Genomic DNA, 10946 nt, shown 5'->3' with positions numbered 1-10946 from the left:
TGGTGGTGGTGTTGGTCTGACTCATTTGGTGTTGTTGTTGGCCTTAACTCATTTGGTGGTGGTGCTGGTCTGGCTTAGGTGGCAGTGGTCGTCTGACTTTGGTGGTGGTGGTCGTCTGACTTAGGTGGCGGTAGTCGTCTGACCAAGTGGTGGTGGTTGTCTGACTTAGTGGTGGTACGATTTTGCCGGTGGTGGTGGTGTTTACTCATTTACTGTTGGGACAAAAATTTCTAAACTACAAGGGCATGAACGTCATTTGTCGAAATTCAGCAGTTGGACCCATTTTCCAAACTTATTTTAAAATCTGAAATATATAGGCTCTTTTTCAGCCATTTCAGACTTCGGCCCAATTCAGCCTTCAGATTTTTTTTAATTTAAAAACAAATATCTGCATGTTCCAATTCAGATTTCAGATCTGAAAAAATAAAAAAAACAAACAGCACGTAAGTTTGTTTGAAGAAGCACTTTCATTGAAAACTTGGAAGCTGAAGGAAAAACCAAGGAGATTGAAGCCCAATACTCATGGCCGGCCCTGGGCCCAAAGCAGGCAAAGCCTTGCTTTGGGCCACACAGTTTTGGGGGCCACATTTGTTGGTTGTTTCTTTTACGTTTTATTTGTTTGGGGTGCCTATAATACAAATAACCCTCACCCAGCCACCCACGTGAGGAGACTAGAGAATTGCGTGGGTAACTTAAGTCTCAAGCTCATAAGGGCCACCATCTTTTATGTTGAATGGGGCCCACCATTTCATTTGTGGGTTTTTTGTAACATAAATGATTATTCAAATGTGGCCCCCTACTTATAACTAAGAGTGAAATTTGGCCTCTAGTTGTGACCAACTATAAAATTTGACCCTTATTCTAAGTCAAATTTCCCCCAAATACTTTCTTTTTTACCTTTTGTCAAAATATTTTTTCTCGTCCTTCCCTTTATTCATCTTTACGTCTAAAAGTGGTTGTTGCCGTGACTCAATGCTGGTCATTTGTCAATGAGTTAAATATGGGCATACTCTCATCCCCTTTATATGTCTCTTTCTCACTCATTATCGAGAACTCAAGTTGAAACCCTCGTAGAACATCTTATGGAGAACCCCTTCAGAAAGTTTAAGTCAATACAGATCATGTCTTAAAAAGTTAGATAGAAAATGATATTGATAACTTGGGTAAGAATAAATATAATTAATTTGCACCAATCTACGTATGACAATCGAAATAAAAATCTCATCAATAAAGAACATGAACCTTCAAATATATTTTATCTATAGAATTGGGATGTAAGTGATTTAGTTTGAAAGACTTGTTCGTTCAAAATCATACTGTAAGAAATTTTAACAAGTTTTGTGGAAATACTGTAGATACTAATAGTTCTTGTATTATATATGTATCTATATGATATGAATACACAACACAAGGTCAAATTTCTTATTCGTCTTAATGCAAAAAAAAAAAGAAATTCTCGTTTGTCTTGATTAAAGCTAAATGTGAATACTTTTCAAACTTTAGCTTCGGTTTCTTGTGCAAACTCATGCAACTATTTGTGAGTTTTTGCAAAGTAACCTGTGTAATTATCGTGTTATATGTATGAGTTTTCACAATCTTTATTATGTGCAAGCCATTGCACTATTAAATACCAAGTTAAACCCAAAATTTATCGATTTTTTTCCAACAAAATTAGCCATGGGAGTTTTGGCAAATTATACATATAAACTAAAAAAAAACTAGAGGCCACATTTATTCGACTCGCTTTGGGCCTCACAAAAGTCAGGACCGGCCCTGCCAATACTTCAGACCACTTTATCATTAATGAAGGAAGATGTAATGAAGATATAATGGTGGTTGGAAGGGGCATAAAATTGTCGGGTTTGAAAGTGTTCTGGTGAGGTGGAGCAGTCCAACTGGCTGCAGGAGAGAAGAGAGGTGGAAATTACATTTTAATCCCAACGGAATAAGAAACCTTTTAGGTTGGTTTCTAAAGAGATTGTTTAATTATATAGGGTCAATTCCATCTTGGAGAAAAGCTGAGCTCTACTTTCCTGGGGTATAGTCATTTGATCCAAGTTGTTCCTTCTTTTGATGGTCGACGAAGCAGTACGACTACAAAAATCATGGCTCCTAGATGCTGCCCCCTGTGAATAAGTTTTCCTTCCTGTGCTCAACCTTTGTCGTCGCTTGTCTGAATTTCATGTGTTAAAACAATTGGAGTTCCTCAAAGTTTTTGACAAAAGAAATTTCCAATTGGTGTTCAAACAAATCTTCACATAATCCCCGCTAATGAAATATCTAGATGGAAAAGAAAGTGTCTTAGGGAGGAAGGTTTAGAACAGTTCATAGCAATCTTGACTTGACAACTTGGGATTTGGTGTGGGGTAGGGAAGATTTTGTCAGAGGGGTAGTCTTGGAATAGAAAAGTAAGGGATTTGACTTGCTAACGTGATCACTGCCAGAAAAGTGTTCTTGCCTTCTTGGGGAGCAAATTGAACTTCCAGACACTTATGGGGGTCGGAATAGTGAGTTGGTCACAAATTAGGGGCAAAAATGAAATTAACCCTTATATATAAAGGGTTAAGAGCATCTCCAATGACACACTCAAACTCTAAAATTTAGATTGCCACTTACGATTTATAGAGATTTTCTTAAAGAACCTTCCCCAATGGGACATTCTACTAGACGCTCTATGATGATGTGGAGAATTTATTAATAGACTCTCAAAAGAGATTTTAAAATTAGAGTGTCTACTAGAGACTCTTTAACTGTCACTCAATAATTCTAACCAATAGAAATTCTTGCTTTTTAACTATTTTTTATCTACTAAATTAAAGAGTGATGTATTGAGTAGAGGTATTTTAGAGATCTTTATTGGAGAAAAAAAATGTTTAGAGTGGACATACCAGATCTGGTCTGTTCATGGACAGACCAGACCTCTGACGAAGGTCTCCCTTCGCCGGAGTGTTAGAGAGAAAGAAAAAAAAAAATTATGTTTGAAGGTCGCCCGGCGACCTTCGCCGGAGAAGATGATGAGGTGGCGAGAAGATGAGGTGGTAGAGAGAGGTGATGAGATGGAGGAGCCTTCTAAAATTTGTTTTATTTTTTTGAACTCCCAAAATTAGAAGCCCCTTAACAATAAAAAGAAACATAAAAGTCAATCTTATTTGACTAATTTTAAGAAAAATCTTTATTTTTCGGAGAATTTTCTTTATTCCCCAAAGTGGCGGCCTTTTTAATTCTTCTCTTTGGGTGCTTGAAAATGGTATCTATTTTCTCACACAAATTTAAGAAACATAAATATTTTTTTATTGAAAACATATTTGTTATCAAGAAATTTTAATGTTCTTTATGAGTTTGAGAAATAGACCAATCATTCACATGAATTGAACAATAAAAAAATTGAGACTCTTTTAGCAAAAGCATAGTCTCAAAAACCTTTGTTTGGAAAACGGTTTGAAGTGATGAAAGTAAAATGAGGTTAATCTAAAGCATAGTTTTTAAACGATGGTATTACTCTTATTTCAAATTATACATATAAATACCATTCGTTTTAAGGGAGTACAAAATAAAATGTAAATAAATTTTTTAAATAAAAACAACCGAAATTGTGTTACATTGGCCCCAAACTAAAAAAAAAAGAACATCTTCATGCTTCAAACTCATCACTCGGTACTTATGTATGTCCCTTTTGCAAAATAACTCTATAATATATTGAAAGCCCTTAACGGAAATGAGTTTCCTCTTGGGTTCGTCAATACATACGCAAGGCCGATTCTGAGATTTCGGAGGCCCGAAGTGAATTTTAAGAATGTGGCCTACACACGTTTCACAAGAAAAAGTTTGTATCTCGGAACTTTCTACATTTTCTTTGTACATATTATGAGGTTTAAACATGAAACTTGTGTTCATAACTTGTTGTCTGAATCGAACGATCTGATTGAGTTACTAAGAAATCGGTTCTGGGTTACAGAGAGCCTTCGTCGGTCTTTAGTCAACCTCCGAATCAAGTGGTTTTGCGAGTTCGAAACTCAGAGTGTCAGTAGCCTTTTCAGTTTATGTTAACCAGAAAAAAAATGGAAAATGATTCTCTAAGAAAAGAGCCCGAACAACCTTCTTTGTTTGCTTTAATGGTGATAGTGTTGGTTGTGCTTTAATGTTGATTGTGGTGCTAGAGGTTTAGTAATGGTGGTGGTTATTTGGTTAGGTTTAGTAATGGTGGTGGACGTGGTGGTGATGGTGGTGGTAGTGCAGGTACAGTGGTAGAGGTCTAGTAATTGTGGTTGTTATAGTGGGGGTATAACGGTGAAGGTTTAGTAATCGGGTGATGCTAGTTTCCCAAGGAGGTTGACAAGGAGTTTGACATAATGATGAAGTGTATGCCTTTCATAAGTAAAAAAGTGGATGAAAAATTTGTTTTACTTTGAGTCGTTCGATTTGAACGGTTCAGATTTGGGTCATCCACTTTTTTACTTATGAAAGGCATCCACCTCATCATTATGTCAAACTCCTTGTCAACGTCCTTGGAAAAATAGCATTTCCCTAGAAGTTTAATGTTGGAAGTCATGGTGGCCATGGTAATAGTCGAGGTTTAGTAATCGTGGTGGTAGAAGTGTCAACTAAAATAATTTTAAAGAAAAAAAATACAATTTACGATGAGAAAAAATGCTTATGGTTGAGGAAGAACTTTTTTTTTTGTTGAAAGGATTACATTAACATTAAAGAGTCAATTACAATATACTAAGAAGAAAAACACAAATACAATAATTAAAGTAATACAACAAAATATCAGAACTGAAGAGGTGCAAAGTATAACTTCGGTTTGTAGAGCAGTCTTCATTCTGTAGCTTGCAAGGCTGGCAACTCTTCTTGAGTAAGATACTATATTTAATCTTGAGAGTCTGTCTGGTATCTATAAAGATGAAGCTCGTATCTAACTTCTTTTAACAGTTAAGATGGATTAAACACACACTTAAAATTTCCAGAAGAAACGAGGGTGTCTGCAAGATGGAATCATAGGATGATTCCGGGTTATCCCGCCAGTATTCTCCATATACAGAGACCATATCCGATCGAATTCTACAATGTAGAAATAGTTCAGATACCTGGAAAATGGGATCGCCGTCATAGCCCAAGTATGAATACCCTGCTAATCCGGCAAAAGATCGCAATAAAATTGCGTAAAGGAGTGGAAGTGAACATGTTACAGAACTTGGATTCAGAGTTAAATCTATAAGATCACCAAATACACATGTACTCAACAAAAAGTGAGTTGGAACATAGGTAGCATAAACTGCACGACGAAGATGGAGATTAATATACAAAGTAGAGTGCCGACCGGGGTCGAAAGGTAAGTTAATACTTATACTAAATCTCTTATAGGATAATCGGTATGAACTCATGAGCCACAAGGTTAATCGATGGATCCAACTAAACCTAATTTGATTCCAGGAGTTGAAAGATTTTTGGGTGCAGTAATAGAAGGTGGTAGGATGAGATTGAAGGTTGAAGTTATATTCAGTTGGGATCGACGAGATGTGTAAACCTACGGTAAGTTCATCCGTTACCATGATAGGGATGAAAAAAACCACCATTTGATGAGCTCTAAGCTCATGCTCTAATGATGCAATGCTAATCACCAAAAGAGGAAATAAAATCCACATGCAAGACTATAATGATGCAATGCTAATCACCAAAAGAGGAAATAAAATCCACATGCAAGACTGATATTATGGGTATTTATGAGTCAAGATAGAGGTGTTAAGAGATTGTAAGAGAAAGACTGCAAATTGATAACTAGATGTGGTGTTTGGTTTCTATTGGCTAAAGTTGTTCGATAATCTGATATGGGAACAGTGTATCTATGGTTCGTATAGATTAAGCAGAAGAAGATAGAGATTAAAAAGAACAATCAAAATTAAAAGAGTTAAGATCAGATAGACTTCCCTCTGGCTGAAATACTAGTATCTGAAGAGGGTAGCCAGGTGATTCTATTTAATGATTATTCACTGCGTCTTTCGATCTTTCCATGCTTAGCATCTTCTAAGTTGTTAGGATTTTTCTTTGCTGATGTGTTCCTAGGGTTACTGAGAGTTTCACCTGAACCGAGTTGCTAATTTTCGGTGACTGCAAATGGGAAAGAGTCAACTTACACAAAAGGTAAGATCATCAGTAACTGGATCCCCAATCTATCCCGAAGTAACCCTAAAGCTAACTAGTAGCTTGTTTGGTTGATTGAGGTGGGGAGAGAAAGTACAAATCTATTGTGGTTACTGTGATGGTTCTATTAAGGTCAGTTCTAGTAGAGAAAGGTAGTGATTTGGCTGGTTGAGAGGTTGATTTTGTGATTTGGATTTCACGTATTAGGGCTATCTTTGGGTTGCTGATTTATGGTGGTTGAGAGAGAATAATGGATGAAAAAGGTATTGATTAGTTGTTTGTGTGTAGGTTAGATCAGAATATGTGATTGCATGTAGGATTGAAATGAAGGATTGAGGAAGAACTTAGGTTGTTTGAGCTCTCTAACATACTTTCGACCAATGGAGCTACATTAAGCTACTTGTTATATTGGTTAAACATTTTTATAAAGACAATAAATTGGGACCCCTTTATTCTTTCTTTGTAGTCTTTGTGGGTCCTTTGGCACTGGAGGTCAGAAGCGAGGATTTACCCGCTTGCACCTCAGGGTCGGCCATGTACATACGTTAAACCAATTATGACACATAGGAGTAGTTCTTCCCAGAATTTTTTTTATATGTAACTCAGATGCATGGGTACAGTCAATGCAACCGCACCGAACCCCTCCCACTTAGGGGTCTCACTCGAGTAGTGCTAGAGAAAAAAACCTTCTATAATATATCTCATTCTACGTAGCAACGTGGTATATTGCTCAGTTGGTGCGAAACTCGTCCTAGGCTTTTATGGTCCCAACATCCAATCCCGTTCCACAACGTAAATGCATTTACTACTCTGTATGACCTAAATCATGAGTCTCACTTTTTTTCACTATTTTTTTTATTTTTTCATTTCACCCGTAATAACTTTGAGCATATTTTTTAGAACTCAAAGAATTATATAAAGGTATTATTTCTTTCACTTCACTTACCATAAACGACCAATTATTGTTAATTAAAGTCAATTCTAATACCAATTCATTACTCTTAAAAATGTTTAAAATGTAGCACTAAATTAAAGGCACAATGATATCTGATGATTTTAAAATTTAAAATTTAAAATTGGTCAATTTTAAGCATTAAATTTGTCGCTTTTTCACTTTCACTTCAACTAATTTTAAGTTTAAGCATTCGTTCTGACAATTCTTAAATTAAATTTTTTTTTTTGACTTTTCATTCTTTAACTATCAAAATAAGATGATTCAAAAAATGGGCATAAGTTGACTGAGGTCAATGATGCACCCGAAAAGGTTGCACACCCAAGCGGAGGTATCAAGTAGTAACTGGTAAAACCGGAGTCGATCCAAGGATAGGAAGGTGATTCGGATAACGAAGGAGTCTGGTTCGCCGGTCTAGGTATCACTAGCTAACTTAGACTAAAAAGGAAAGAAACAAAGATAATGGGGGTATTTGATCGAACAAGTAAACAAGAGAAGAAACACAAATAAAACTAACTAAATAATATATGTAAACGGACGAGAGAGATTCGAGAGAAGTGTCGGAGGAAACAAGAGTCGGGAGGCAACAAGAGTCGGGAGACAAATAAGTGAGTGAGGTGCGAAGTTCGGGAATGCATAATGATAAACCTACGACTATATGTAGTCCGATCTAATGTTTCAAAGTATAATTGATGTTCGACTCCTAAAGTAGATGTCTCTAAGTACTATGTATATCCGGAGATCATACTTAGTCAAACAAACGTCTAAATCGGTTTATCCCGAGTCAACGAAAGTGTTGTCTAGTCGCCTAACTATGTGAAGTGCATGACAAGACACATGAAATTATGACTTAGACTACGATCGATATCGAATACTTCGTTTCGTCTATTAACTATGCGAAGTTCTTGACAAGACACATGAAAATACGATCAAAACGATAACCGAAATAAATGAACATCAATTTATAATCAAAACATCAAATCATATTAAACATAATCACGAATTCATCACATTTCATCTCATATAATCGACACACTAAAGTTAGCTAAATATGGTGAATGAATAAGAAATGGAAAGAAAATGATGAGAGAATCTCCCTTTTTCGATGTGGTTCGAGGCTAAGATCGTCGGAAAATATGAGTTTTTAGTTGCAGCCGATCTCCCCTTAGCAAATTTCTGGGTTCCCCGTTACGACCACCATCATCTTCTCCATTTATCACAAACTCCATTGCAGCTAAACCCTAGCTTTCTCTCTGTAGCAATTTCTAGCCCAAAATGAAATCAAACCACATGAGAAGCTAGATCAAGACATGGGGAGTAAAAGCCCTAAGGTTCCGGATCAAGAAGGTTGTCGGAACCCTAGAAAATTCCGACCAAAGGATGGTCAAAATCCGGCCAAAATGGTGAGATCCGGCCAAGAAGCCACTGTCCCGATCCGTCCCGTGCTTGTTCCGAGCTGCCGCGCACGTCCCACAACCGTCCCGTGCTCCGTGACGCGAAACCCGAGCCCTCCATGAAGATCTGAGCTGCTGGTCGCGTGCAAGAGAACTCGGAGCTGCTGTTCCGGTCTCTTTCCAGCCATCCCGTGTGCTGCTCACGTTGTTGTTGTTGATGTCGTTCTCTCCCGGGCTGCTGTGCAGATTTCTCGAGCAGCTCGAGCTGCTGCCGTGCAGCCCGAGCTGCTGCGGGCCAAGACTAGGCCGGCCTTGCTTTGGCCGGCAATCCTCCTCCTCTCTTTTTTTTCCCTCTCTCTTCAACACCAAACCCTAGAAACCTTCCTTGATCAACAACACCTAACCCTAGCCTCTTCTCTCTCCCAGGTTGTGTTTTTGTTGCTTTCCAAGATAGAAGATGATGAATAGTAGCCTAAACTACTAACCCTAGAGTCCCTTGACTTAGTCAATTCATTTAGACTTTGTTGACTCTAATCCATAAAGAGAGGGTGCTCATATAATTCCTCCTTGTCATTCTTCTATGGGCTTTTGTGGGCTTTGGGCTTGGTTTAGAAACCAAGAGGTGCCTCCATCCTTGTCTCTACATCTTCAAACTGTCACAAAGGACTAAAATACCCCCAGACTTCTTTCTTTCATAACTTCCCCGTCCGAACTCGGAATTGACTTCCGTTTTCACCGTCGGACTCGTCATTGCCTCAACTTGTAATTTGATTTGCTTGAAGTCATTTTCTCTCGTTTTGGGCACATGAAATGATAGTGATAACACTCGGAAATGACTAATTAGTCTAAGTTAGGCTCTCCAAATGTGACATTTTCGTGTCACATCAGTCAATAAGTGAAGAAAATACCAAAAGTTCATCGGGTCAACCCGTATCAAGTCGACAATGAGGTTGGATCCGAAAGAGGTTTGCCACTCAAGTCTAGGACTTGACGCCTAAACCTTGTCTTGGCTCAAACACAACCAGGTGAGGCCACGTAAGTGGGGCCAATATCTCAATTATATTTCCAAATGTGGGGGGTGCGGAAGTGGGGGTAAAAACGTGGCTAATGCTTTACCGACTTAATACCAAATCCTATCAAAGATCCCGGTGAGGATCTTAACTATTTATTAAACTTGAGCTTCAAGAGTCCCGTAAGGAGGAAATTTCTCTTAAGGAATCTACAATCTCTGAAAAACAATTTATCTTACACTCTAAGGTGTCGTTTGGCAACATTAAATTAGTTACTTTTTTGCTTATTTAAGTAAAAAAGTTAGTTTGGTAACGTAAAAATTTCTGCTACTTGAGTTAAAATTTGACTTCCTATTGAAGTTCAAAATTTTTGCGTATGACTTTAAAGTTAAGTTACTTTTTCCCAACACATACACGAATATTACGTGACTATTTTTTTTCTTGTCTACCTCCAACTCCACCATAACACAATTTACACCACTACCACCATACCTCAACCACCACTATTGGCGCACCTCCACCACCACCACCACCACCACCACCACCACCACCCCACACCTCCACCACCTCCACCGCAACCACCACACCACAACACTTCAAATACCACCACGACCACCACCAAGCTTCCATGTAACGCCCCAAATCTAGATTTCCACGTCGGCCGCCATGAAAACCTAAACTCAAAGCATTTCTCCGTAGAACAGTAAACATAGTTGATATACCCATCAAAAGAGACAAATAATATCAAATGTGAAGCTCATAAGAATCAATAAATCATCTAAAAGAAATTCATTAAACTTTCTTAACTCAAACAATGGTTCTGAATCATCGACACGTAGGTCGGACAATAACGAATGAAAGAAATAACTATCTAGAAAGTGAAACTCCAAATAACTACCTAATCTCGAAAGCGAAAACTAAGAAAGAAGCTCTGAGCTGACAAACTGGGATCAAGCTGGTGGCGCTTCCCGATCTCTATCACCTGAAAAATAGTAGGCTGGGTCAGAACCCAGCTAGTAGATTTCTAATTACCTAAGGTCTAAATAGACCAATTCAATAACAAAACCAAGTATCGAACAAAAGAAAAACAATAACAGTTTATTGTGTTACACCTTTCGTGTCAACACCACTAAAGTCAACCTGATTCACAGTTGAAGAGATTCAAACAATACAACTTCCCTTTTGGAGGGGCACAACCAATTTTGAAGTCCACGAGATAGCTTCACTTTGCATCCGTGTTTGCATCGACTTAAACCTCTCAATAAACCATGGATACCTCTCCAAAAGGCAATCCGTGCAACACGAGCACTTCTTATATGAGCAGGAGGCGAGCCAACCTCTAGTTGGTAAATTACTTCTCAAACTAGAAGTATGTGGTCCACAAGAATGAACTTGTGTTTGCATCGATTATCCTGTCGAGCCAACCACCTATGGATTACAACCGTCAAT

Source organism: Eschscholzia californica, unplaced genomic scaffold (genome assembly GCF_041429995.1).
Source record: "Eschscholzia californica isolate CP2 unplaced genomic scaffold, dmEscCali1.0.p SCAF_5, whole genome shotgun sequence".
NCBI lineage: Eukaryota > Viridiplantae > Streptophyta > Magnoliopsida > Ranunculales > Papaveraceae > Eschscholzia > Eschscholzia californica.
This window is presented reverse-complemented; position numbering follows the sequence as displayed.